The following is a 20,124-nucleotide window of genomic DNA, read 5'->3' as shown; positions in this document are numbered from 1 at the left end:
CGAGACCCACTCAACACCTCATCCCGACCCTCTCAACACCTCGTCGCGTCCAGATCCTCTCAACGCCTCGTCCCGACCCTCTCAACGCCTCGTCCCGACCCTCTCAACGCCTCATCCCGACCCTCTCAACGCCTCGTCCCGACCCTCTCAACGCCTCGTCCCGACCCTCTCAACACCTCGTCCCGACCCTCTCAACACCTCGTCCCGACCCTCTCAACACCTCGTCCCGACCCTCAACACCTTGTCCCGACCCTCTCAACACCTCGTCCCGACCCTCTCAACACCTCGCCCTGACCCTCTCAACACCTCATCCCGACCCTCTCAACGCCTTGTGCCGACCCTCTCAACGCCTCGTCCCGACCCTCTCAACGCCTCGTCCCGACCCTCTCAACGCCTCGTCCCGACCCTCTCGACACCTCGTCCCGAACTTCTCGACACCTCGTCCCGAACCTCTCGACACCTCGTCCCAACCCTCTCGACACCTCGCCCTGACCCTCTCAACACCTCATCCCGACCCTCTCAACACCTCGTCTCGACCCTCTCAACACCTCGTCCCGACCCTCAGCACCTCGTCCCGACCCCCTCAACACCTCGTCCCGACCCTTTCAACACCTCATCCCACTGAGCGCCGATTTGCATTCAATGCATAGATCACCAGATCTCAACTTTTTAGCGCCCAAAATGTCGTGCGAATTCATCATCCTCGGGTAGTTTGGTTGCATCATCACCGCTCGGGTAGTTTGGTTGCATCATCACCGCTCCGGTAGTTTGGTTGTATCATCACTGCTCGGGTCACGAGTTCTGATTTAAAAAACCGCAACGTTCCGCTGCACTCACGGGTTATTCCATTAACTAATGAACCATCTTCTGTCATTGTTACTCCCGCCAGGGAGTAGTGTGTGTGTGTGGGTGTGTGTGTTCGTGTGTGTGTTCGTGTGTTTGTGAACAAGATATCTGGAAAAGTTCTGAACGGATTTGGATGAAAGTTGGTGGGATGATTGCCCTTGCAATAAGGAAGAATTGCTTAGTTTTGGTGAAGCTTAGGATATTATTCCGGATCCAGGAATTTTTTGAAGGATTTTTTTACCATTGGAAGATAGGGCTCTTTTTAAAAATATATTATCTCATATATATTCTATATTTAACATTGTGATATGAAAATAGTTTTCATATTTGTTGTAAATGTAGTTTAAACTCGTGGATGTGTGTTAGAGCGGTGTATTTCTTTTAGCAGCGTCGTCTTCAATGTTCATTTTTTCTTTCTAATAGACATATTCTGTCATTTTAAAACCACCAAAGTGTGTATAGTCCGACAGCTCAGCTAAATATAGCATAACAATTGTGCATTTTGTGAGGAAAGCACCAAATTTGGCACACTAGTAGACAATCATATTATGAAATGATCTGGATATTGGGCCATCTCAGATTCAGAGATTTGATTTTTGCAAGATTTGTAGATATGCAAGCTGAGATTGCAACGCCAGGGACGGCCGACTCCTTCCTGCGAGCTGCCCACGTCACCCGCACAAGAAGAGCTCATCAAATCACTGCAGCGGCACTGCACATCCTGCAACACCGTGCGTAACGCCACTGTATGACATATGCTGATGATGCAGAAGACCTGCCTGAGTTCGAAGACTGGTGTCACCAGAGAGGAGAAGACATTCCCAACTTTCAGTACTGGGCAACTGTGCTGGAACTAGAGATGTGGTTACTGGTCGACATGCGTTCTCTGTGGCAGGCTTCATTCACGATGTACCTTGATGCCCTGACGGAACTGGTCCCATGGTTCCATGCCTTAGACCACACACACTATGCCAGGTGGGTCCCTGTTCACCTGAGGGACATGGTTGCACTCCCAATGAAGCACCCAGATGTAGCCAGATAATTCAGGGCTGGCAACTTCACTGTACAGAAGACGAAGAAGGTGTTCTCTTCTATCACAATCGAATCGAAATCTTGCAAAAATCAAATCTCTGAATCTGAGATGGCCCAATATCCAGATCTTTTCATAATATGATAGTGTAGCGGTTCCCGCTGGATGGACACAATCGCCTTGCACCTGCTAGGACGCGGCCAGGGTGCAATCGCCATGCCGGGCTCGTCCGGACGGGCCCAGATGCGCCTCTCCCGGGCATGCCCGGACTCTCTGTTCCCGGGCACGCCCGAACCTCCCGGGCACGCCCAGTCTCGTCCTTTCTGGGCATGCCCGCTCTCGCCTTTCCAGGGCTCGCCCAGAGCATCCGGGCATGCCCGCTCTCGCCTTTCGAGGGCTCGCCCAGAGCGCCCGGGCACGCCCAGCCTCGACTTGCCAGGCCACGTCCAGGACGCCCGGGCATGTCCAGACTCACCTTTCCAGGACTCGCCCTTGACACCCGGGCATGCCCGGTCTCGCTTTTCCCGGGCAAATGCTCTGGCATGAATGTGTTTATATATGGCTGCCCGATAAACGGGCTTTTCAGAGTACCCGAGTTTGATACGTGTAATAAAGCAACTCGCACGAATTTCCGTCTTTGGTCGCGTCAATTCTTTCAACTCGCGTTGGACCACAGCTCCTTCAATGGTGACCCCGACGTGATCTGAACATGCAACCTTCTGATGGACGGGGGGGGGGGGGGGGGGTGGCGTCGCCTCAAACTGGCGCACGTGGACGTCGACCGACCACCATGGTTGGCCCTTCCTCCGCGGCGAGGCCGCCCCCCGTCCACAGTTCCCCCCGCTCGACCACCCACCACCACATCGGACCCCCCCCCCCCCACGACCCTCCAGGGGTCGCTTCGGCCGGGTCATCTGGACCCCCCTCAAATTGACCCTGCCGGTGCAGGTCGATTCTGGAGGGGCATGTGTAGCGGTTCCCGCTGGATGTACACAATCGCCTTGCACCTGCCAGGACGAGGCCAGGGTGCAATCGCCATGCCGGGCTCGTCCGGACAGGCCCAGACGCGCCTCTCCCGGGCATGCCCGGACTCGCTGTTCCCGGGCACGCCCGAACCTCCCGGGCATGCACGGTCTCGTCCTTCCCGGGCATGCCCGCTCTCGCCTTTCCAGGGCTCGCCCAGAGCGTCCGGGCATGCCCGCTCTCACCTTTCCAGGGCTCGCCCAGAGCGCCCGGGCACACCCAGCCTCGACTTGCCAGGCCATGTCCAGGACGCCCGGGCATGTCCAGACTCGCCTTTCCAGGACTCGCCCTTGACACCCGGGCATGCCCGGTCTCGCTTTTCCCGGGCAAACGCTCCGGCATAAATGTGTATATATATTGCTGCCCGATAAACGGGCTTTTCAGAGTACCCGAGTTTGATACGTGTAATAAAGCAACTCGGACGAATTTCCGTCTTTGGTCGCGTCAATTCTTTTGACTCGCGTTGGAGCACAGCTCCTTCAATAGTCTACTAGTGTGCCAAATTTGGTGCTTTCCTCACAAAATGCACAATTGTTATTCTAAGTTGCCCCACTATGTGCAGGGTAAGTATGCTATGAATACCATCTAGTTGTATCAAGCAATCACACGAAACGTACTTGTTGTAACATCAACGGTTTAATTAGAAATTTGCAACACAGCGCAGCATGCCCATTGGACCTCAAAAAAACCCCGTGTCCACTCAGCTCCTCCCACTCTCCAAGCCCCACGTCACTTCCGTTTTACCAACATATGAATTATAACGTGTGAATTCGAAACATAAATTACACGTGAATTATAACATGTGAATTCCAAACATAACAGTTGTTATGGTGTTAACTTGTTGCAAAACACATACACCGCCGATTTGGTGATTATGGCATGCATGGTAATACGGTGGGCGATGGACTTCCGGAGTCACTTTCGTTCTGCACGTGGAACATGGCTTTCTTGAATTAACATCGGCTTCCTGTCCTTTTCCACAAGCAGCTGAAACAGTGATCGGTTCGGATCTTCTGAGGAAAAGGTTTGTTCAGAGTTTCTCATTTTATTATTAATACTGAGAAAGATATTCTGTAAAACGATCATTTGAAGTGATTCTTCATATAATATTAACAGAGATATAGGGCTGTAGCGACCCATGGGTCCCCCAAGCAAGACCGGCATCAGAATCTCCTTGCTCCAGCCGGTGACATCACCAGCGGGGATCCCCGGCGCCAGAGTGGCTGGTCACGTGACCGCCAAAGCATGCCGCGCATGCGGGTATAATGAGCTACACCTGTGGATGACGTGACCACCGAAGCACGCCTCGCTTGAGAGGCGTGGCTTTCGGTTTCGGTTTGGGTTTTTGGTTTTGCTTTATAAGGCAGCCCGATAAACAGGCTTGACAGTGTTCCCGAGTTGGTTTTACGAATAAACATCTTCTCGGATGAGTTTGTGCCTTGCCATCCTTTTGTCCATATCATGCTGGAGCCAGGACTCCTTCACTTGTGACCCCGAATTTGAACACGCAACCCCGACTGCCCCCACATAGATGTGGGGGCTGCGAACGGACATGGCAAGCACGCCCTAGCCAGGGAAGCCACCTAAGCTGGTGACGCCGGCTTCTCCCGCACGGCTTCGGGCGCAGTTTCGAACGCAGTTTTGAAATGCCAGAGTTTCGGAAACGACGACTGCCATGACTATGAGGTTCGCGCACCGCGCTCGGCTTCTCCTCTACGACCAGAGGGGCGAGCCTACTCCAAGACCCTCCGAAGGCACGGCCGCTTTGTCACCCTCGCGCAACTACTACAACTACAACCGCAACTACTTCTCCGACCCTGCATCCTCGGGAGGCCTGCGAGGAACCTCGGCAGCCTCCCCCGAGGCCTTGACCAGCCCCTCGGTTGGCTCGCTCGCTTTTCGTCTGCACCGCTCGAGCCTTCTCAGCACTGCACCCGCGAACTGCAACCTCGGGAGGCCCGCGAGGAACCTCGGCAGCCTCCCCCGAGGACTTGCCCGGCCCTCAGCCACCCCCCGTCCACTGCATCCCCCGAGGCCTTGACCAGCCCCGCATCCTCGGGCGGCCCGCGAGGGACCTCGGCAGCCTCCCCCGAGGCCTTGACCAGCCCCTCGGTTTCCTCACCCGCTTTTCGCGTGCACCGCTCGAGCCTTCTCGGCACTGCACCCGTGAACTGCAACCTCGGGAGGCCCGCGAGGAACCTCGGCAGCCTCCCCCGAGGACTTGCCCGGCCCTCGGCCGCCCCCCGTCCACTTCATCCCCCGAGGCCTTGAGCAGCCCCGCATCCTCGGGAGGCCCGCGAGGGACCTCGGCAGCCTCCCTCGAGGCCTTAACCAGCCCCTCGGTTGGCTCACCCACTTTTTGCATGCACTGCTCGAGCCTTCTCGGCACTGCACCCGCGAACTGCAACCTCGGGAGGCCCGCGAGGAACCTCGGCAGCTTCCCCCGAGGACTTGCCCGGCCCCTCGGCCGCCCCCCCCGTCCTGCACCCCCTGTCCGACCACCCACCACCACACCGGACCCCCCCCCCCGCGACTGGCCAGGGGTCGTTTCGGTTGGGTCATCCGGACCCCTCTCACCCCCTCAGGTTGACCTCCCTGGACCAAGTCCATTCTGGGGGGGTGTGTGTAGCGACCCATGGGTCCCCCAAGCAAGACTGGCATCAGAATCTCCTTGCTCCAGCCGGCGACGTCACCGGCGGGGATCCCCGGCGCCAGAGTGGCTGGTCTTGTGACCGCCAAAGCGTGCCGCACGTGCGGGTATAATGAGCTACACCTGTGGATCACGTGACCACCGAAGCACACCTCGCTTGAGAGGCGTGGCTTTCGGTTTCGGTTTGGGTTTTTGGTTTTGCTTTATAAGGCAGCCCGATAAACGGGCTTGACAGTGTTCCCGAGTTGGTTTTATGAATAAACATCTTCTCGGACGAGTTTGCGACTTGCCATCCTTTTGTCCATATCATGCTGGAGCCCGGACTCCTTCAGGGCAAACATTATGATTAAACACATACATATATAAAAATAAAAAGCACAATATGTCAGAGTTTATGCCTCAACTCTGTGTTTGCCTCAAAATCCTTAGTCCCAAACCCATCTCTCTCTGTTCCCACCTTTCCCAGTCGAACCAAACTGCTCCTGGACTCTGTGACCTTCTCTCCTGACAAGGTGGAGGAGTTTTTGTCAAACCTCGACTCTGATTCTGCAACTGGACCAGATGGCATCAGCCCACGGGTCCTAAAATCCTGCTCTGCCGCTCTATCTCACCCTCTCTCTGTTCTTTTCACCCTATCTTTTGCTCAAGGTCATCTGCCAGCATCCTGGAAATCAGCAAACATTACCGCTTTACACAAAAAAGGTGCAAAAACAGATCCTTGCAACTACAGACCAATCAGCCTGCTCCCAATTATCAGCAAAGTCATGGAATCCATCATTGCTTCGGATATGAAATCTTTCCTCTTCTCCAATGGCTTGATCTCTGATCATCAATTTGGTTTCAGACCAGGTCACTCTACTCTGGACATGCTGCTTCTGCTGTCTCAACAATGGATGGAGGTCCTCAATGCCAAACAGGAAATCAGAGCTGTCTCCCTTGACATATCACGTGCCTTCGATACGGTCTGGCACCCAGCTCTGCTCACCAAACTCTCTTCCTATGGTATCCATGGAAATCTCCATGCATGGCTTGCGGACTTCCTCTCTGGTCGTAGTCAACGTGTGGCCCTGAATGGATTTCTCTCATCTCCCCTTCCCGTTCAGGCTGGAGTTCCCCAAGGCAGTGTGCTGGGCCCTGTGCTTTTTCTGGTCTTTATCAATGATCTCTCCGACTCTCTGGAAAATCCTCTGTATCTCTTTGCTGATGACTCCACTCTCTGCCGCTCCATTCCTCTTCCCTCAGATCGGCAGTCTGCAGCCTCCTCACTCTCTGAAGACCTGGACAAAATCACAGACTGGTCAAACATGTGGAACATGTCTTTCAATCCTGACAAATCTCACACTCTTACTATGTCTCTCCGAAAAGATCGACTGGACAACCCTCCCATCTACTTTCTCAACAATCCTCTCCAAGAAGTTCTGTCGCTCAAGCTTTTGGGTCTCACCATCTGCCATTATCTTTCTTGGGAAAACCACATTTCCAAGCTGGCCTCCAAAGCCAGTCGCCGACTGGGCATCCTCCGTCGTGCGAAGTCCTTCCTAGGCACACCTGAGCTCCTCACCACATACAAGGCTTTCATCCGCAGCTCAATGGAATACTGTTCTCCCCTATGGGCTGGTGCTCCTGCCTCACACCTGGCTCGGCTTCACGCTGTTGAATCCAAAGCTTTCAGAATCATTGGAATCTCCCGCGATGAAGCTATCTCTGAGGGCCTTTCACTCACTCACCGCAGGCAGGTAGGTGGTCTTTCTGTCTTCTACCGACTCCTCTCCGGCCTTGCTCCCCCAGCTCTCTCTGTGCTCTGTCCCCCAAATATTCCTACAGGTCGCACAAGATCTGCCAGCCACCCTCTGATGGTTAAACTGCCGAAATCTCGGCTCTCTGCTCACCTTCACTCTTTCATTCCTCTTTTCTCCCGCCTCTGGAACAAACTCCCACACTCACTTCAATCACACTCCTCCCTCCAGGTCTTCAAAACAGCTGTTCACCACCATCTCTTATCTTCCCCCATCCAAAACCTTGATCTTTTCTACCCCCACTAATTCACCCCAGATCCACCTTGTTTGAAATTCCAACTTCTTTCCTGGAAGTCTTGGCAGTGTCCATATGTTTTATACCTCTCCCACCCCCCCCCCCCTTCCCATGCCTTCCCCCCAAAGCCCTCTCCCTCCCACAGTTCTCTCGATGTCTCCATGTCTCTCGGTCCCTGCTCTCAAATGTTGTGTTTGTGTCCTTCCCCCTCTCCCCATCTTGTCTACCGCTCCCGATGTTATTTGTTTTATGTGTCTGTTTGTCTTTCTGTGTGATTAATGTTCGCTCTTTCACGAGCCTCGATCTTGTATACAAAAGAAGAAAAAAAAAAAACTTGTGGATGGATTATGACGAAACTTTGGGATGAGATGGGTAAGCGAGAGAAGAAGATGATGAAGAAGAAGAAGCAGCTGTTTAGTATTAGGTTCAGGTCCGAATCCAGATCCGGTCTATCAGTGGATACAAAACGTTAACTGTTTATCCTGGTGGAGGTTTGTGCGATCCGAGTGTCTTTCGACTTTGTTACCTGTGAAACTAATCCTGGTGTTGGCTTCATGGTTAATGTGGCTGCTTGAAGATGTTAGGGTCACGCCGTTAAAATAACACCACGTGAGTTGACTCGGCCTGTAATCCTTTTGAAGTCGGCAAAATGGGTACCAGCCTCCCGGAAACAGGGGGCACTGCATCAGTGGCACGCAAAGCTGGAAGCGGGTTGTTTTTTAGGGAAATAGGTCTTAGATTACGGTGACATAAATAGTCAATTTTCAACCAATTCACGATTGATATATCTATATAATTATATGTTCTTGGGAAAAAATGCCAGTGGCATGGGAAAGGCCCTTTTATATGGTTTGTTGCAAAATATAGAAAAGGCCCCTTTATATGGTATGTGCCATGTGTCACACAATAGAAAAGAAGGGATATTCTTGGGGAAAAATGCCAATTTGAATCATACAGCTGCATGAAGAAGTAAATGTATTTCATTTGCTAGAGGGAGGGCACCCCTTCATATGATCATTCCTAGAACATTACTTGGTTCCTCCTAAGAACACAAGGGTAGTCCAGCATGCACGCGATATTTTTGAATGTCCCTTATTTTGTATTGTTTGGCATTTTATACAAGATATGGAATGTCCTTTCTTTTCGATAGTTTGCCACATGGCACATACCATATGGAGGGGTCTTTTCTATGCCCCTGACATTTTCCCCAAGAATGCCCCTTCTTGTGACATGTTGGAATGATAAGGTGGTAGTAGGATAATAATGTTCCTGGACCACCCTCATTTTCCCATTGACTTACATGTTAATTTTTCTCACCCTCATTTCCCCGAAACACCTCTATTTCTCCCACCCTGTTCTTTACGAACCTTTTAGCCTTTTGACATACTCTTATTCTCAATGTTGTTCATTAGACCACTCAAACAATGATCCTATGAATATTTGCTCCCTCTCACTCTCTTAATATCAATGATCCTGAGTAGACCACTCAAACAATGACCCTACAAATATTTGTTTATGCGTGGGAAATAATTTAATTATCTTACCACTACCATCACCATCTAATACATTAACAAAAAAGATGTTTGAGTTTGGTTCTTTATTAAGATATTTTAACTGAGCTAAGATAAAATGATAAACCTCCCACAATGTTCTTGTTTGAGCTCCTCCAGTGCCACACACCATTTTAAAATTAAAGTATATATTTTCCTGACAACCATCAAAGTTTTCCGTCCACTCAAAAATATTTCCATCTTTTTTACCCAACTCACCGGTATTTAAATTAATTCTCTTATTTGTTTTGTGAACTTTTTTACCAGTTGCCTTTTCAATTATACCTATTTGATATTTTTCACATTCGTTATGTTTACCATTTATATACCAAGGTTGATTACACCTCCACCCTTTAGTCTGGTTAATACTTGGTTCTATTATTTTTTATTTATAAAAAAGGCGGCGGTAGCCCTTAAAATCCCTAACCCCGTTATCTTATCACTTATATATGGATGGTTGTTGTTTAATGGTTTATCAGTTTTGTTTTTTGTAATTCTTGTGAGTAAAATGAACCCAAGATTTCTTCCCCATTCATATCATATAATTTGTAAGTCCAAGGGACTGTATCCATTACATCAACGATTTTGAATAATTCATTAGTCCATTTTTTTGTATAACCTTTCTCAAAATGGCTTTTCCATCTGTATATTCTTACAATATCACCGACTTTGAACTTGGGTTTTCTCAAATTAATCTCCTTCTCATATTCTAACTTTGTAAATGATTCTGATGGTTTTGATTTTGTTGATGAATGAACTGTATTATTGTAATTATCTACAATATCCTGAATTAAATATACCCATTGTTGAGAACCGAGTTGTGTGAATTTTTTATATAATTTCTCTTTCAAAGTACGATTAAAACGCTCAATAACAACTGCTTTTCCTTCATTAAAGGTGCTGTATAATTTAATACCCTCCCCCTTAAGAAATTTCATGAATATTTTGTTATAGAACTCTGTTCCGTCGTCAGTCCATAACTTCTTTGGTTTTCTTTTACTTTTACTAAATATTCCACTGAAAGCTAACATAAGAGTATTACCCCTTTTGTTTTTCAAAGGAACAACCCAGGCAAATCTCCTCAAATCAATAACGGTTAAAGCATATGTGTATCCCTTATCATTATTTAGTTCGATTAAATCAGCGGACCATATGTGGTCGGTGTATTTAGAATAACTTTGCTTCTTTTAAACTTTGTGATTATGGGTTTATGTAATTCATGAGCCAAAAGCTCCTCAGTCTTGATGACATCATTGGAGTTTAATAGTTTTTTGGGGAATCACCAAGACCAAGTTTAAATTTAGCACATCATTTTTTTTACAATAAACCTATCAACTTTCTCTCTCAACGTAGGATTTCGTATCAAAGACAAATTATACAACATTTCTCTGTCTGCTTCATGTTTTTCATCCAATGTAGTGGTATTCCCATAAGCAATATCATGCTTCATACACACTTCATCAACCCTATTTATAGGTTTAGACCAAGGTTTAGGATTGTCAGCCTCATCTAATCTTTTATCCAAGTTTGTTCCTGGACCACAGAAAGAATACCCTGGAAGGTGTAATTCCCCTGGAATTCCAGTTGTTGTAAATTTACTTCCTGACAGAAACTTTTTTATGTCTCCTCCACTTTTAGGAGAGATGAATTGGCACTTTTTAGAGCCACACACTTGACATATTCCTTTTTGATAAACTCTATTATTTTTAGCTTTAACATAAGAGATATTTTTAGATTTAGTTTTCTTTTTACATTTGAGACAATAACTCATATTTATTTATCAGAAAAATTCCGACAGAGTATCAAAACCTTTTTGGTTTTAAACATAAACATTTCAATCTTTATTTTTAAAACATAAAGAATCCTAAGGAATGCCTTCACTCTCTCCTCCAATTATTTACAAATAAAACTAACTAAAGTCCATAACACCAACATCATCAACCACATAATCTTTTCCTTCTTCCTGTTCTTTATCCCCACTTTCTCGTTTAAATCTCCTCCCTGAAAGTGAAGACATTGACGTCGTTATTCTTGAAAATAATATTTCCATTAGACTTTTCATTTCTTTATTTTCCTCCTCAGTGCGTTGTTTGATTTATTTGCTGTAATACCTTCAATCTTTTATTTATCTCACTGATTTCCATCTTTTTATATTTTTCCTCCCTCTCTCTTTGCTCCCTCTCCTCCTTCTCTCTTTTCTCCCTTTCCTCCATCTCCTCCTCCTTTTTCTCCCTTTCCTCCTCCTTTTTCTCGCTTTCTTCCTTCTCTTCTTCAACTCCTTCCTCATCCATCTCAGCAATTTTTGAAATCAATATTTTCACAGCATTCATTCTTTCTTTATTTTCCTCTTCGGTGAGTTGAGATTGATCTTCTTGCTGTAATACATTCAATCTTTTACGAATCTCACTGATTTCACACCTCTCTCTTCCCTCCCTCTCTTCCTTCTCCCTTTCCTCCTTCTCCTCAACTCCTTCCTCATCCCTTGCTACCCTTGAATTTGAGCCCCAAAGAATATTATACATATACTCATCTGGATTTTGAGATATTCTTGTATGTATAATTATTTTTCTCATAATAGGATACCAATAAGATTTTTGATGATTTCTAAAAGAGTTTTATATTTCATAACTTTGAGAAGTTCATTTTTATTTAATATTTTAAACAAGTCTCTATTTGTGGGTTTAGCAATATCAGTATAAGGCCAGTTTTTTATGATAAAATTCCCATGTATATGCTCCAAATCATAAGGTATGTAATACCGAGCTCCCTTTTCTTGTAGGTATCCCTGAATACAAAAATTATAATTCTCTTGTAGTCTTTTTCCTGCCATTTACGTATCAGAAATATATGTGAGATTAATATTATGACAGGTAATACCACCCCATCTTCCCACTACCAAATTGGTTTGTATTCCTCGGCTTTCTATCCTTATCTCATTACCATCCTTCTTTGTCATGCTAACCATCGCTATACTATCATATATTTTTCTTTTCTTAAAATCATTCATTTGTTGTTTACTAATTGTACTTCCACATAAATCCTTATCCTCACCAAGCGGATAATATTCTTTTTTATGAGACTGATTCAAATCATGTAGGTCTTCTAAGTTTATTGAAAAAGACCAATTATACCCTAAATCAGGCATATCATACCCCCATTTATTAATTCGCAGGTTAACTATATGTCCTTCTTTATAAAATTCAATTGTAAGCAGGTAGTTAAATTGAATGAGGAAAGGTGTATGGTCAGTATAACCAGGTGTTGTGGTTGTAAATTTTACTTGTTTCACAAAACGTGCTGTTTTCTTGATATATATATTGTGATAAATCACTGAATCTAATTAAGTCATTCGCATCTGTAGGGTTTGGATAATTGATTAATTTATAAGTATTCTTCATATTTATATTTTTACTTATACTATATTTTTGTCGTTCAGCCTGTGCCTTTGTATAATAATTTGATAAATCAATATCCTGAGAGGATTCTCCAAAGATAGAACCATCTTTTCCAACATAAGTCATTTATATTAGATTAAAAATGACATCATAAAAATTTTCATTATTGTTGAGTTGAAATAATACATATAAACATAATTGACCACAACATTTAGAATTAATTTCTTGAACTTGAAATGTTTGATAAACACCATTCTGTAAGAATTGTATTACTTCAACAGGTGGTGGCATACCATAACTATCAAAATGATATTTATCCTGACTATTATGAATACAAACCCAATGAGAACCATTCTGTGTCTAAAAATTCATAATAATATTCTTTGTATTCTTATTTATATGTATTAATTCATCTCTCATACAGATTACCACGTTATCCATTTTTAGTTTTTTACAATACTTAGTTAGTTCTATATTTGACGTTGTATGCTTTCCAAATTGTTTAAACCATTTATCCATTTATTTATGAGAAAGATACAATCCATTACCCCATTTAGTTAGTTTAACACCCGCTTGAGCGATAGAGGAAAGCATATCTCCAACTAACAATCTGGCTTTATCAGGTAGACTTTCAAGTTTTTGAGCAAAATCTACATTTACACCACTTCCACTAATTTGTTTCTCCAACTCTTTGTTATGTCTTTCCAATTCTTTTTGAGCTTTTAGTTGTGCCTTCCTTTCGTTAGCAGTTTTTACCGCTGCTGAAATACCACGAGTCAATGCTCCCGCCGCACTTAAACCAGCAAATAAAGGAATTGGAAACGGGAAAAATCCTCCCTCTTGTATTGAATATTTCTTTAACATAGGTTTTGTCATTTTAATTCTAAGTGAACCAGCATCATTTAGTGTTTTTACCTGCTCTCTTGTGAGTAAAACATCAATTCTTACAGCTCCTTTTCTTTGAATTGTATTAACATTAATAATACAAGGCTTTTGATTTTGAATACAAGATGTTAATTTGTTAAGATTGATTTGATTAACATATACCGGTTCTTTCCTACTCATTTATTTATGAGAAAAAACCTATGTGATATTAATCATAACACCATTATCTGTATTAATCTGTAATTCTGTTTCTTCCAAAAGTAAACAATAAGCATCAACTTCTTCACTCTCCCCTCTTTCAATGTATAGAGAAGTATCCACTCCATTAGACTTTATAGTTTCCTTTTGAGAACTCAGGTCAATTGCATAGATTGTATAAAGTTTTTGAAACGCAACCATATCCAAAATAGGATCATTATTACCATTGCTTTCACACACCTTTTGGTAAGACTTGTCGGCTTCTGCATAATCATTTTTTTCCCAATTGATTTCCAATCTATCTCGCGGGTAAAATGTACCATCAAGAGAAACCCGAAGTTGTTTCACCTTAACATTATCACTCAGTGCATTATTCTTATCAGTACCTTCATCTCCATCTGGTTTTTAAAAAATGAGCCATAGGTATCGTGGTTTTCCTGCCAAAACACCCAAATTCCAAGTGTCGGTAGTGTGTTCCAGTTTAACATGTTGACATCTTCTTTTAAGGTATGATACATTTCGTGGTTTCTTTGAGTTAAGTCTTCTATGTAACATCTCTTCCGTTTTAAGATTAGGAGTATATTCACTGATATACCCACACAAATCATTAATAACAAATTTATTATTGTCTCCTAAAGCATTTTGAGCCCCAAAAAGCAACCTATTTACATTATCATTCCTTTGTAGTTGAAATCTAATTTTAAGACCATACAAAACTTTATCATAATCACAAAATCCAAATATACCTTTCAGAAGTACTGCTGTGGTAAAACTATTCTCTGCTTTTGTATCATCATTATACAGTGACTTCCTTTGACTATAACCAGGGTCAGCATTTGTTCCCGTTGACATATCAGGAATAAAACCATCAACAGCTCCCTTACCCATTCTATCACTAAACGAATATCGTGTAAATTTCATCATTTCAGATGTAGCAGACATAATTAACCGCTTCAACCTCTTGTGTTCCAATATACAGGCGGACACTATCAAACATTTTCCAGAAGAAATCATTTTCGAGTGTAGCATTAGTATCATTCCCAGCCTTAGTGAATTTAAATTTACACAGCAAGAAACTATCAGCTATATTCAAGTAAGTTTGTTGATTATTTATTTCAAAACTTTTTGTTCCGTTTGAATTCCAGTCTGTTCCTGTTATAGCATTCACCTTAAAATAGTCTTCCTTTTTAGTGGAGTTTGAAATGATAATCGTATCATCCAAATCATAGATACTATCAATCGCTTCCATACTTGTATTTATATAGCATTAAAATTGTTGAAACCCTGACCCAAGTATTTTAATGGAAAAATATGTTTCTCCTTCTCATTCTTCTTACTTTTACCAGCAACAGAAACTCCATAATCAAGTGCGTTTAGCAACTCAATATACTCTCTATCTTCCTCTCTTTCCATATCAAGTGGTTCCTCAAAATATTTTGAACCACTGAATCCGGAGTTTGTTAGAAGAAACATTAATCTTGGCGTTAATTCAACATTTGTTGAGCAGAACTTAAGAACACCAATTTATCATTAAATATCAATAACTTTTCTTTCACAAGATGGAACTGTGCTGGTTCTTCTGTTGGAATGAGACCTGCTCTGGTTTTTGAACCCGCCGAATATTCATTGCTTTGAAGAGCTTCCACAACATAATTAGGGGGTTAATTTACCTCCTCAAGTTTCTGAAATAATTCTTCATCATTATATTCTAATTTTCCAAGTTCTTGTTTTGTTATCTGACTAAAATCTTTGAGCATTTGAAGTTTTTTCGGAGTAAATTCTACCGTGGGAACTGCAGGGTGTTGAGTTTTTAAAAGCGGTTTAAAAAATTTCTCTTGTTTTCTTTAAAAGGCTTCTTCACCAGTTAGTGCTGCCTCCGTTTCTTCTTTATCTCTTCCTGTTGTTTTACAACTTTTGAAACCAACTCTTGATGTTCTTTAAACTTTCTTGCTCTTTCTTCGGTATTCATTTTCTGTATTTATTTATTGAAAAATATCATTTAATGAATTGTAAAGGTCAATGGGAAAATTTTCCTTTTCTTCATCATTATAGTAAATGTGTTGAAATAAATCCTTTTCTTTAAATATTTCATCAAATTCTTTATTGGTATTAATACGAGTTGTTATTTCTTCTTCACTAATACTTGTATCTCTGCTTTTCATACGTTTGCGTTGAGTCTCCTCATCGATATCAAAACCGAATGATAAAATCTTAACTCCATCACCACACAAATGTTTGATAATTTGTTTCATTCCTTCAGGATTAGTTTCTAAAATCCCAAGACAATTAGATTTTACTTTATTTAACTCACTCTTACAATGTGAATATTTTGTAGAACCAAGAGAGACCTCCTCAAATATTTGACCTTCGTTCCTCAATTGCATATGTTCCTCCATTGAAATGTAGTAATAATCTTTCCCCTCGACTTCTCCTGGTCGCATTGCTCTGGTTGTAGTACCTACAAAACGAATCATAGGGTGTTTTTGATAAAAACTTACAATCTTTTCATTTTTACTATTCAAGAGTTTAGATTTAAGAAAGTTCTTTCCTGAAGCAGATTTACCCACAAGATTAATAATAGTTGTCATTTATGTGTGTGTAAAATATCAGTTAGTATCTCATCTTGTTTCACAACAATATATTTATATTTTTCAATCGTGTTTCATATAATTTTCAAATTCTTTTTTACTACATGATGTAGAGCAATTATCTCTCCAAAAATTATTTACATCTATTGAATTTAACTTAAATAAAATAAAAGTATTGGCATTGTTTCTTATTGAGTGTCGAAGGAGTTGAAAATATGATTGACTAAGATAAATACAATTACAAGAAGAATGTCTCCCTCTTGTCTTGTAGGTATCCATTACTGTTTGGTTTCTCTCATAAACACAATCATCAAAGATAACGAGGTTCTTTTTTGATTTATCTAAATCTTGAGGTGAAGGTATATCAACTGTATTATCACTGAGAATACAAGTTATGGGTTTTGGTTTCGGTTTTAACTTCTGTTTATCACAAAATAATTGTATTATATCTTCAATATTATAATCATTTAGTTTGTTTTGAAGTTTAAATAAACCGATAATGTCTTCCTTTTTAAGACCCGCATTGAAACCCTGTGAGAGTAGTTGATACTCGGGTTGAAAACTTGACTTCGTAAAAATTATTAAATGATCATGATCTAAAAAATTAGGACTAAGGGGCATCTTTAAAAGTAAACAGGTTTTTCCACATCCGCTGGAACCAACTATTAGACATCTCAATGAATTTGGAATGTTTTTATGGTTATTAAATTTTATCTTATTTTTCCCAACGGCTAAAAAATCATTCATTTATATATTTGGAAAAAAGTCATCTAACTTTTTTTGAGCTATTTTAGAAACTCTATATTTTATCCTGAGTTCAGGTTTAATTTCAAAATAATTCATTATTTTATTTATATAGTATCTTGTATTAACATTTCCATTAAAATTATTTTGAATAATAAATATCATTAAACCCTTATGCATTTCCTCAATACAAAGAGTCTCTTCCCTTGAAAGAAATGGTGTATTATCATCATAATACTTAACATTCATCTCTCTTATTAATCTTGTAAAGTAATTCATTTTTGGTTCTAATTTAAAAGAGTTATATATATTTATATATTTTTTATTATCATTAATTAAAATTACATCACAGAAAATACATTGTTTATATGAACCCTCATTATTAAGCCCTATTCTATCACAATGATGACAGATTTCTAAATTATCATATGGAGAGTGGAAATTCTAAATATCCTTCTATCATATTTATATAGTAAATTTTTATTTAAACTAAATGCAAGTTTTTTAGCTAATAAATACAATGTTTCAAAACACAAAAGACAAATTTCAATCAATCTCTACTTCAGTGGAAGATATAGAAAAATATGTCAAAGATGTTAAATTGAACAAAGATAAATATGGAAATTTTTGGATTGAACCCATAATGGAGAATAACATGTGTCCTTTTATTAAATTTACAGGACAAGCTATGTTAATTAATAACTCTATTAAAGTACATTTGACAAAAGTTTCTCCACTACTACTGGCAATTTACTCAAAGCTTAAAAAGATCATTGATAAAGAAGCTTTGAAAATGAATGATAAGACCATCAACGATTCTAGAGGAAACATTTGTATATTCTTTAATAAACCCAAAGATGTGGGTGAAATTAATAATATGAATATTAGTGGTGAACTATCATTCCGTACCCTGATTATTAGAGATTATTTGAAAATAAAATTTAATGTAAAAAATATTGTGGTTATTAGTTCTAATGAAAGAAAATATATAGATATTGATGGAAGTTTAATGGTATGTAAATGAGTGCTATTAACAGTCAATACTCTGAGAGTCCTGTATGTGAATGTGATACTGAGAGTCTAGGATCTAATGATAATTATGATACCAATAGTTTGTGCTCAAATTATAGTTATGAGAGTAGCTTTATTGATGATGATAGTGAATCAATGAGTGATAGTGATAGTAATTTTAGTGATGATAATTCAGTGTACACAGAAGATACTGTGTTCTCATTGAACTTTGATGATAGTGATGATGATGATTTTAGTGTTGTATTTTGTGATTAAAAAGTGTTTTACTTTAAGCACAGTTTCATATATAAAAAGCCTGTAAAAAGGCACTTTCTTCTTTAAGTGTTTTACTTTAAGTATAGTTTCATATATAAAACAGCACGTTTTCTCACGCTATAAATATGGTTTATTGTGATACTTGCGAGAGGAAGTAAAATATTATAAACGACATATTCTCACCGCAAAACACACTTACAACATTCTAAATCAATTATCACCACTTCCTAAGAACAAAAAAACATTGTGGTCTCTGTAATAGAGATATCCTAAAGAAAGGTTTCAAAGCCCATCTTAAAACAAACAAACACTTGTCAAAATTCTTTACTATTAAGAACACTGATGGTGATTCCAAAAGACATATCAGAATACGCATATTTGACCTTCATCCTCCTGGCCCCAACTCAATTGTTGAGGCTGTGGATATCATTAAACCCTCTGTGAAAGATTTTATTGAAAAGACTTATTGAGTTGAAATCAATCAAGTTCTCTATGGGTATTAAAATAAAAATCTCAGAAGAAGATCCATTCACTGGTGAAAACATCACTGATTTAGCTTACATGAGAACAGGCACACACTTTATAACAACATACAATCAGATTAATCCCACTTATGTTGAACTTATCCAGCAAGAACAAGAACTTGAGCATACTATCACTGGAAGTGGTTGGAATATAGATGAGATACTATTTATTGACATTCATATTCTTAAATCAGATCCTCTAAACGCTTCTTCTTACATTGATTTACCAAGTGTTATCAAAAATAGAAAAGCAGTTATCAATATCAAAAATAAAGACAATAAATGTTTTCTCTGGTCTATTCTTGCACATCTACATCCTCAAGATAACCATGTTGAAAGAGTATCTCATTATAAAAAATATGAGAATACGTTGAAAACAAAAGATTTAAATTTTCCAATGGCTTTTAATGATATTCCTAAATTTGAAAAGATGAATAATTTATCAGTTAATGTTTATGGTCTGACGGAAATAAACAACATTCAGATTTTAAAGCTTTCTGAAAATTATAATCAAACTCATATTAATCTTCTTTATTTTAATTCAGAGGAAAATTCACATTATACATACATCAAAGATATTACAAAATTAATAAAACCACAAGAATGTAAAAGAACAAATAAAATATATATTTGTTTGCGTTGTCTTAACTTCTTCCATACACAAGAAAGATTAGATAAACATTCAAATTATTGTAGTGAACATAAATCAATGGTAATCAATATGCCTAAAGAAGGCTCAAAGATCTCATTCAAAGATGAAAAGAAAACAATAAAACATCCATTTGTTATATATGCTGATTTTGAAAGTATTTTAGAAAAAATTGATACTGCTTCTCCAGATCCAGAAGAATCATACACAAATAAATATCAAAAACATACTCCTTGTGGTTTTTGTTATTATATCAAATCATCCGTTGGTGATGAATAGAACAAATTAGAGGTGTATAGAGGCTCAAATACACCAGAGGAGTTTGTGAAACGACTAGAAAAAGAATGTGTTCGATTAAGAAAGATAATGAGAGAAACCAATAAGCCAATGTCCTTGACAAGTGAAGAGAAAAGGGAATTTATAAAAAACAATGTCTGTCATATTTGTGAGGAGAAAATTGGTGAAGGTCTAAAGGTTAGAGATCTTTGCCATCTCACTGGTAAATATAGAGGTCCGGCTCATCAAAGTTGTAATATTAATGATAAACTCCCCTCTTTCATTCCTGTCTTTCTTCATAACAATGCTAATTTGATTCGCATCTATTTATCAAGGAACTCTCAAAGACTTCTGGAAGTATCTCAGCAATTCCAAACACAGATCAGAAATACATTTCATTCACAAAAACAATCTTTATAAAAACAGGATTTGATATTTAAAAAAACAA

The 20,124-nt window shown here is 40.5% G+C and overlaps 2 protein-coding genes across 2 annotated transcripts in view; both read left to right on the top strand.

Moving 5' to 3' along the window:
• LOC137419063 (uncharacterized) overlaps nucleotides 1-20,124 on the top strand; it is a 1,330,575-nt gene that overhangs the window by 436,271 nt on the left and 874,180 nt on the right. The window lies entirely within an intron of this gene.
• LOC137419053 (uncharacterized) overlaps nucleotides 3,887-20,124 on the top strand; it is a 240,867-nt gene continuing 224,629 nt past the window's right edge. The window contains exon 1 of the mRNA XM_078770721.1: nucleotides 3,887-3,923. The gene's annotated coding sequence lies outside the window, so the exon portion shown is untranslated. The remainder of the gene's footprint in view (nucleotides 3,924-20,124) is intronic.

Source organism: Myxine glutinosa, chromosome 1 (assembly GCF_964187855.1).
Source record: "Myxine glutinosa chromosome 1, kmMyxGlut1.1, whole genome shotgun sequence".
In the NCBI taxonomy this organism is placed as follows: domain Eukaryota; kingdom Metazoa; phylum Chordata; class Myxini; order Myxiniformes; family Myxinidae; genus Myxine; species Myxine glutinosa.
Note: the sequence above shows the minus strand (reverse complement) of the source record. Positions and strands in the feature narration are given on the sequence as shown.